General features: G+C 39.6%; 1 pseudogene; it reads left to right on the forward strand.

The window, feature by feature from the left end:
- Positions 1-3840: 3840 nt before the first annotated feature.
- On the forward strand, positions 3841-3959 carry LOC135551127 (5S ribosomal RNA; annotated as a pseudogene).
- Positions 3960-10502: the final 6543 nt, after the last annotated feature.

The raw sequence follows: 10502 nt of genomic DNA on the forward strand, positions 1-10502 counted from the left end.
CGATATATATGGACGGAATTAATCGAACAAAAGGACCAATTGTGATGTTTATGGGACATATTGGAGTGCCAACAAAAGAAGCTCAAAGATAATGCATATTTTATTTCAGGGTTGTTTAATCAGCGCCTGCTATGCTAGCTCCTTTGTTTACTGCTGGTGCAGATGGGTGCAGGCGATCAGATAATAGCTTCTTATGCTTTCGCCGAAAAGCATTTTTTAAATCTGACATGTTGGCTGGATTCACAACAAGTGTAGCTTTAATTGAGTATCTTACATATGTCATTTAATGAAAATTAGAATTTTATAGCATTTTATTTGAATCTCGTGCTCTGCATTTCCCCTGGCAATTGGCCAGGTGAGACGCTAGCGTCTCCCCTATCCATAAACAGCCACCACTAACATTGAGTGGCTGCTGCCAACACACTGACTCAACTCCAGCCACTTTAACAATGGGAATTGATGGGAAATTATGTAAAATATATATCTCTAGCCACTTTAAACAATGCTACTTAATATAATGTTTACATATCCTACATTACTCATCTCATATGTATATGCTGTACTCGATACCATCTACTGCATCTTGCCTATGCCGTCCTGTACCATCACTCATTCATATATCTTTATGTACATATTCTTTATCCCTTTACACTTGTGTGTATAAGGTAGTAGTTTTGGAATTGTTAGGTTAGATTACTCGTTGGTTATTACTGCATTGTCGGAACTAGAAGCACAAGCATTTCGCTACACTCGCATTAACATCTGCTAACCATGTGTATGTGACAAATAAAATTTGATTTGATTTTGATTTGAGAAGGACACAGAAAAAAGGGTTCCAAAAGGGTTCTTCAGCTGTACACATACGAGAACCCTTTTTGGATCCAGGTAAAACCTTTTTGGTTCCAGGTAGAACCCTCTGTGGAAAGGGTTTTTCTAAGATTGATCCTTTCTGAGTTACTGTACAATGATCATTCATCAGTACATAATGTGACATTACATTTTACAATCTGCCCACCCCCCAAAAAAACTATGAAAGAAATATTCCTCTTGCCAGTTTATATAAATATATGAAGTCATATACTGTATGGGCATAGAGGAGGGAGGGTGGGAGGAGAGAGTTGCCTTCCGACACTCTCCATCCTATAGACTCAGTGGCGACCAGTCATTCAGGGCAGGTGGGGGTTGCCTGTTTTGCATGTTATTTTGGCATTAATACGTGTCACATATCAGTTTGTAAACAATGTAAATTAAAAAATGTAAATGTAGTTAATTAAGGGGGTGATAAGTTTGACAAAATGTTCAAATGTTAAAAATTTTACTCTTGGGTCTTGACTTGTGTAACATTTGAAATATGAAAAATGACGGTGGAGCGCATTCGCAATCTATTGGACTTTTGCAGTGTTACACTTGGCATTTGCCATCAACTTTGAATGAAACGACGTCCAATTGAGTGGTATTGGACACCGTGGTTATGTTTTGTACAGTGCCAATATGTTCCCATTCATTTTTGTCCATTTCAGGGCGGTGTTCCCTTAGATTAATTCTGTGGCACCCTTGATGATACACACGCATGTGACTCACAATTTTGACACTCAAATGGTACCTCTAACACTTTGTTTTTGTGGATCCAAGTAAGCTCCAGTTCACACTTCATGTAGTCTTGTCTTACGACAACCCACTGTCATGTTACAATGACAAGAAACTTTCATGTAACACTGATGTCACAATGTCAGATGAAAAAGACATAACTTACTTTCAATGGAGCAACTTTGCACACACGATTGAGGCCCACAAACAAAGCTGTGGGCAGTTTCCTTGAAGCCAAAGCAGAGCATCAAGAAAGAAAAACAACTAGGGACCTTAAAATCTTCAGTCTAACTCTCTCCCAACTGATATATTTCTGCAAGTTGCTAAACGTAATTCTGTGGCACTCTTGACGATTCACACGCATGTGACTCACAATTTTGACACTCAAAAATTACCTCATGGCCAGGAAGGGAATGTAACACACAACCTCTGCGTAATTAACAACACGCTCTAACCAGCTGAGCTAACAAGTCGCTGGCTACTGAGCACAATTGTTGAGATGCACCGAGCCTCTGCAACTGCTGGCGCATAAACTAACAAGTCCACCAACAGCATAGCCTGACAAGACTGGACACTTGGTTGCTCCTTGTGGCAATTCCAACAGGATGGAGAATTAGATCAAATGGAAGAGTGCTTGCTTAGCATGCGAGAGGTTGTGGGCTTGATCCACTAGGGGGTGCTCTTGCATCATTTCATCAGCATCACTGCCTTGTAGAATTAAAACTCTGTCTATTTTTTCCCACAAGGCTGAAATGTGCCCTCGCTTTGAAATAAGCAAGCAAGGTTAGTTTGTATTTCATCCATCAATCTGTGCTACAAATTATGGCTACAGTATATGCAATTTCTTCCACTTTTTGAGTGACACAAAGATGCGTAATCTAATGGTGAAAATGCAACAGCTGTTAATCAGACTCACTTTGACTTTATATAGTGCACCAAGAGAAAGTTTCTTTACTTACGACCATACCAGCCAGAGTATGCCTTATCTCGTCTGATCTCAGAAGCTAAACAGGTCCAGTACTTGAATGGGAGACCGCTTGGGAATACCAGGTGCTGTAAAGCTTTTTGTCACTGCCTTGTGGAATTTCAACTCTTTGTCAGTTTTTTCCCACAAGACTGAAATATGTGCCCTTGCTTTGAAATAAGTAAGCAAGGTTAGTGTGTATTTCAACCAACAATCTGTGCTACATATTATGGCTACAGTATATGCAATTTCTTCCACCTTTTTGAGTGACACAAAGATGTTTATCTAATGGTGAAAATGCAACAACTGTTAATCAGACTCACTTTGACTTAGTGCACCAAGAGAAAGTTTCTTGCTTACGACCATACCAGCCTGAGTACGCCTGATCTCGTTCTCAGAAGATAAGCAGGGTCGGGCCTGGTTAGTATTCGGATTGTAAGACCACTTGGGAATACCAGGTGCTGTAAGCTTTTTGTCACTGCCTTGTGGAATTTCAACTCTTTGTCAGTTTTTTCCCACAAGACTGAAATATGTGCCCTCGCTTTGAAATAAGTAAGCAAGGTTAGTTTGTATTTCATCCATCAATCTGTGCTACAAATTATGGCTACAGTATATGCAATTTCTTCCACTTTTTGAGTGACACAAAGATGTTTATCTAATGGTGAAAATGCAACAGCTGTTAATCAGACTCACTTTGACTGTAGCCATAATATGTAGCACAGATTGTTGGATGAAATACACACTAGCCTTGCTTACTTATTTCAAAGCGAGTGCACATATTTCAGTCTTGTGAGAAAAAACTGATTTGCAATTTCTTCCACTTTTTGAGTGACACAAAGATGCTTATCTAATGGTGAAAATGCAACAGTTGTTAATCAGACTCACTTTGACTTAGTGCACCAAGAGAAAGTTTCTTGCTTACGACCATACCAGCCAGAGTACGCCTTATCTCGTTGTTCTCAGATGCTAAGCAGGGTTGGGCCTGGTTAGTATTAGGATTGTAAGACCACTTGGGAATACCAGGTGCTGTAAGCTTTTTGTCACTGGCTTGTGGAATTTCAACTCTTTGTCAGTTTTTTCCCACAAGACTGAAATATGTGCCCTCGCTTTGAAATAAGTAAGCAAGGTTAGTTTGTATTTCATCCATCAATCTGTGCTACAAATTATGGCTACAGTATATGCAATTTCTTCCACTTTTTGAGTGACACAAAGATGCTTTTCTAATGGTGAAAATGCAACAGTTGTTAATCAGACTCACTTTGACTTAGTGCACCAAGAGAAAGTTTCTTGCTTACGACCATACCGGCCTGAGTACGCCTGATCTCGTCTGATCTCGGAAGCTAAACAGGTCCAGTCCTGGTTAGTACTTGAATGGGAGACCGCTTGGGAATACCAGGTGCTGTAAAGCTTTTTGTCACTGCCTTGTGGAATTTCAACTCTTTGTCAGTTTTTTCCCACAAGACTGAAATATGTGCCCTCGCTTTGAAATAAGTAAGCAAGGTTAGTTTGTATTTCATCCAACAATCTGTGCTACAAATTATGGCTACAGTATATGCAATTTCTTCCACTTTTTGAGTGACACAAAGATGCTTAATCTAATGGTGAAAATGCAACAGCTGTTAATCAGACTCACTTTGACTTAGTGCACCAAGAGAAAGTTTCTTGCTTACGACCATACCAGCCTGAGTACGCCTTATCTCGTTGTTCTCAGATGCTAAGCAGGGTCAGGCCTGGTTAGTATTAGGATTGTAAGACCACTTGGGAATACCAGGTGCTGTAAGCTTTTTGTCACTGCCTTGTGAAATTTCAACTCTTTGTCAGTTTTTTCCCACAATACTGAAATATGTGCCCTCGCTTTGAAATAAGTAAGCAAGGTTAGTTTGTATTTCATCCAACAATCTGTGCTACAAATTATGGCTACAGTATATGCAATTTCTTCCACTTTTTGAGTGACACAAAGATGCTTATCTAAATGGTGAAAATGCAACAGCTGTTAATCAGACTCACTTTGACTTAGTGCACCAAGAGAAAGTTTCTTGCTTACGACCATACCAGCCTGAGTACGCCTGATCTCGTTCTCAGAAGATAAGCAGGGTCGGGCCTGGTTAGTATTCGGATTGTAAGACCACTTGGGAATACCAGGTGCTGTAAGCTTTTTGTCACTGCCTTGTGAAATTTCAACTCTTTGTCAGTTTTTTCCCACAATACTGAAATATGTGCCCTCGCTTTGAAATAAGTAAGCAAGGTTAGTTTGTATTTCATCCAACAATCTGTGCTACAAATTATGGCTACAGTATATGCAATTTCTTCCACTTTTTGAGTGACACAAAGATGCTTATCTAAATGGTGAAAATGCAACAGCTGTTAATCAGACTCACTTTGACTTAGTGCACCAAGAGAAAGTTTCTTTACTTACGACCATACCAGCCTGAGTACGCCTGATCTCGTTCTCAGAAGATAAGCAGGGTCGGGCCTGGTTAGTATTCGGATTGTAAGACCACTTGGGAATACCAGGTGCTGTAAGCTTTTTGTCACTGCCTTGTGAAATTTCAACTCTTTGTCAGTTTTTTCCCACAAGACTGAAATATGTGCCCTCGCTTTGAAATAAGTAAGCAAGGTTAGTTTGTATTTCATCCAACAATCTGTGCTACAAATTATGGCTACAGTATATGCAATTTCTTCCACTTTTTGAGTGACACAAAGATGCTTATCTAATGGTGAGAATGCAACAGCTGTTAATCAGACTCACTTTGACTTTATATGGTGCACCAAGAGAAAGTTTCTTTACTTACGACCATACCAGCCTGAGTACGCCTGATCTCGTTCTCAGAAGATAAGCAGGGTCGGGCCTGGTTAGTTTTCGGATTGTAAGACCACTTGGAAATACCAGGTGCTGTAAGCTTTTTGTCACTGCCTTGTGGAATTTCAACTCTTTGTCAGTTTTTTCCCACAAGACTGAAATATGTGCCCTCGCTTTGAAATAAGTAAGCAAGGTTAGTTTGTATTTCATCCATCAATCTGTGCTACAAATTATGGCTACAGTATATGCAATTTCTTCCACTTTTTGAGTGACACAAAGATGCTTATCTAAATGGTGAAAATGCAACAGCTGTTAATCAGACTCACTTTGACTTAGTGCACCAAGAGAAAGTTTCTTGCTTACGACCATACCAGCCTGAGTACGCCTGATCTCGTTCTCAGAAGATAAGCAGGGTCGGGCCTGGTTAGTATTCGGATTGTAAGACCACTTGGGAATACCAGGTGCTGTAAGCTTTTTGTCACTGCCTTGTGAAATTTCAACTCTTTGTCAGTTTTTTCCCACAATACTGAAATATGTGCCCTCGCTTTGAAATAAGTAAGCAAGGTTAGTTTGTATTTCATCCAACAATCTGTGCTACAAATTATGGCTACAGTATATGCAATTTCTTCCACTTTTTGAGTGACACAAAGATGCTTATCTAATGGTGAGAATGCAACAGCTGTTAATCAGACTCACTTTGACTTTATATGGTGCACCAAGAGAAAGTTTCTTTACTTACGACCATACCAGCCTGAGTACGCCTGATCTCGTTCTCAGAAGATAAGCAGGGTCGGGCCTGGTTAGTTTCGGAATGTAAGACCACTTGGGAATACCAGGTGCTGTAAGCTTTTTGTCACTGCCTTGTGGAATTTCAACTCTTTGTCAGTTTTTTCACACAAGACTGAAATATGTGCCCTCGCTTTGAAATAAGTAAGCAAGGTTAGTTTGTATTTCATCCATCAATCTGTGCTACAAATTATGGCTACAGTATATGCAATTTCTTCCACTTTTTGAGTGACACAAAGATGCTTATCTAAATGGTGAAAATGCAACAGCTGTTAATCAGACTCACTTTGACTTAGTGCACCAAGAGAAAGTTTCTTGCTTACGACCATACCAGCCTGAGTACGCCTGATCTCGTTCTCAGAAGATAAGCAGGGTCGGGCCTGGTTAGTATTCGGATTGTAAGACCACTTGGGAATACCAGGTGCTGTAAGCTTTTTTATCACTGCCTTGTGAAATTTCAACTCTTTGTCAGTTTTTTCCCACAATACTGAAATATGTGCCCTCGCTTTGAAATAAGTAAGCAAGGTTAGTTTGTATTTCATCCAACAATCTGTGCTACAAATTATGGCTACAGTATATGCAATTTCTTCCACTTTTTGAGTGACACAAAGATGCTTATCTAAATGGTGAAAATGCAACAGCTGTTAATCAGACTCACTTTGACTTAGTGCACCAAGAGAAAGTTTCTTGCTTACGACCATACCAGCCTGAGTACGCCTGATCTCGTTCTCAGAAGATAAGCAGGGTCGGGCCTGGTTAGTATTCGGATTGTAAGACCACTTGGGAATACCAGGTGCTGTAAGCTTTTTGTCACTGCCTTGTGAAATTTCAACTCTTTGTCAGTTTTTTCCCACAATACTGAAATATGTGCCCTCGCTTTGAAATAAGTAAGCAAGGTTAGTTTGTATTTCATCCAACAATCTGTGCTACAAATTATGGCTACAGTATATGCAATTTCTTCCACTTTTTGAGTGACACAAAGATGCTTATCTAAATGGTGAAAATGCAACAGCTGTTAATCAGACTCACTTTGACTTATATAGTGCACCAAGAGAAAGTTTCTTGCTTACGACCATACCAGCCTGAGTACGCCTGATCTCGTTCTCAGAAGATAAGCAGGGTCGGGCCTGGTTAGTATTCGGATTGTAAGACCACTTGGGAATACCAGGTGCTGTAAGCTTTTTGTCACTGCCTTGTGAAATTTCAACTCTTTGTCAGTTTTTTCCCACAATACTGAAATATGTGCCCTCGCTTTGAAATAAGTAAGCAAGGTTAGTTTGTATTTCATCCAACAATCTGTGCTACAAATTATGGCTACAGTATATGCAATTTCTTCCACTTTTGAGTGACACAAAGATGCTTATCTAATGGTGAGAATGCAACAGCTGTTAATCAGACTCACTTTGACTTTATATGGTGCACCAAGAGAAAGTTTCTTTACTTACGACCATACCAGCCTGAGTACGCCTGATCTCGTTCTCAGAAGATAAGCAGGGTCGGGCCTGGTTAGTTTTCGGATTGTAAGACCACTTGGAAATACCAGGTGCTGTAAGCTTTTTGTCACTGCCTTGTGGAATTTCAACTCTTTGTCAGTTTTTTCCCACAAGACTGAAATATGTGCCCTCGCTTTGAAATAAGTAAGCAAGGTTAGTTTGTATTTCATCCATCAATCTGTGCTACAAATTATGGCTACAGTATATGCAATTTCTTCCACTTTTTGAGTGACACAAAGATGCTTATCTAAATGGTGAAAATGCAACAGCTGTTAATCAGACTCACTTTGACTTAGTGCACCAAGAGAAAGTTTCTTGCTTACGACCATACCAGCCTGAGTACGCCTGATCTCGTTCTCAGAAGATAAGCAGGGTCGGGCCTGGTTAGTATTCGGATTGTAAGACCACTTGGGAATACCAGGTGCTGTAAGCTTTTTTATCACTGCCTTGTGAAATTTCAACTCTTTGTCAGTTTTTTCCCACAAGACTGAAATATGTGCCCTCGCTTTGAAATAAGTAAGCAAGGTTAGTTTGTATTTCATCCAACAATCTGTGCTACAAATTATGGCTACAGTATATGCAATTTCTTCCACTTTTTGAGTGACACAAAGATGCTTATCTAATGGTGAGAATGCAACAGCTGTTAATCAGACTCACTTTGACTTTATATGGTGCACCAAGAGAAAGTTTCTTTACTTACGACCATACCAGCCTGAGTACGCCTGATCTCGTTCTCAGAAGATAAGCAGGGTCGGGCCTGGTTAGTATTCGGATTGTAAGACCACTTGGGAATACGAGGTGCTGTAAGCTTTTTGTCACTGCCTTGTGAAATTTCAACTCTTTGTCAGTTTTTTCCCACAAGACTGAAATATGTGCCCTCGCTTTGAAATAAGTAAGCAAGGTTAGTTTGTATTTCATCCAACAATCTGTGCTACAAATTATGGCTACAGTATATTTAATTTCTTCCACTTTTTGAGTGACACAAAGATGCTTATCTAATGGTGAAAATGCAACAGCTGTTAATCAGACTCACTTTGACTGTAGCCATAATATGTAGCACAGATTGTTGGATGAAATACACACTAGCCTTGCTTACTTATTTCAAAGCGAGTGCACATATTTCAGTCTTGTGAGAAAAAACTGATTTGCAATTTCTTCCACTTTTTGAGTGACACAAAGATGCTTATCTAATGGTGAGAATGCAACAGCTGTTAATCAGACTCACTTTGACTTTATATAGTGCACCAAGAGAAAGTTTCTTGCTTACGACCATACCAGCCTGAGTCCGCCTGATCTCGTTCTCAGAAGATAAGCAGGGTCGGGCCTGGTTAGTATTCGGATTGTAAGACCACTTGGGAATACCAGGTGCTGTAAGCTTTTTTATCACTGCCTTGTGAAATTTCAACTCTTTGTCAGTTTTTTCCCACAAGACTGAAATATGTGCCCTCGCTTTGAAATAAGTAAGCAAGGTTAGTTTGTATTTCATCCATCAATCTGTGCTACAAATTATGGCTACAGTATATGCAATTTCTTCCACTTTTTGAGTGACACAAAGATGTTTATCTAATGGTGAAAATGCAACAGCAGTTAATCAGACTCACTTTGACTGTAGCCATAATATGTAGCACAGATTGTTGGATGAAATACACACTAGCCTTGCTTACTTATTTCAAAGAGAGTGCACATATTTCAGTCTTGTGAGAAAAAACTGATTTGCAATTTCTTCCACTTTTTGAGTGATACAAAGATGCTTATCTAATGGTGAAAATGCAACAGCTGTTAATCAGACTCACTTTGACTTTATATAGTGCACAAAGAGAAAGTTTCTTGCTTACGACCATACCAGCCTGAGTACGCCTGATCTCGTTCTCAGAAGATAAGCAGGGTCGGGCCTGGTTAGTATTCGGATTGTAAGACCACTTGGGAATACCAGGTGCTGTAAGCTTTTTTATCACTGCCTTGTGAAATTTCAACTCTTTGTCAGTTTTTTTCCCACAAGACTGAAATATGTGCCCTCGCTTTGAAATAAGTAAGCAAGGTTAGTTTGTATTTCATCCAACAATCTGTGCTACAAATTATGGCTACAGTATATGCAATTTCTTCCACTTCTTGAGTGACTCAAATATGCTTATCTAATGGTGAGATTGCAACAGCTGTTAATCAGACTCACTTTGACTTTATATAGTGCACCAAGAGAAAGTTTCTTGCTTACGACCATACCAGCCTGAGTCCGCCTGATCTCGTTCTCAGAAGATAAGCAGGGTCGGGCCTGGTTAGTATTCGGATTGTAAGACCAATTGGGAATACCAGGTGCTGTAAGCTTTTTGTCACTGCCTTGTGGAATTTCAACTCTTTGTCAGTTTTTTCACACAAGACTGAAATATGTGCCCTCGCTTTGAAATAAGTAAGCAAGGTTAGTTTGTATTTCATCCAACAATCTGTGCTACAAATTATGGCTACAGTATATGCAATTTCTTCCACTTTTTGAGTGACACAAAGATGTTTATCTAATGGTGAAAATGCAACAGCTGTTAATCAGACTCACTTTGACTGTAGCCATAATATGTAGCACAGATTGTTGGATGAAATACACACTAGCCTTTTTACTTATTTCAAGCGAGTGCACATATTTCAGTTTTGTGAGAAAAAACTGATTTGCAATTTCTTCCACTTTTTGAGTGATACAAAGATGCTTATCTAATGGTGAAAATGCAACAGCTGTTAATCAGACTCACTTTGACTTTATATAGTGCACAAAGAGAAAGTTTCTTGCTTACGACCATACCAGCCTGAGTACGCCTGATCTCGTTCTCAGAAGATAAGCAGGGTCGGGCCTGGTTAGTATTCGGATTGTAAGACCACTTGGGAATAC

The sequence above is a fragment of the Oncorhynchus masou genome, chromosome 12, assembly GCF_036934945.1.
Source record: "Oncorhynchus masou masou isolate Uvic2021 chromosome 12, UVic_Omas_1.1, whole genome shotgun sequence".
Lineage (NCBI taxonomy): Eukaryota > Metazoa > Chordata > Actinopteri > Salmoniformes > Salmonidae > Oncorhynchus > Oncorhynchus masou.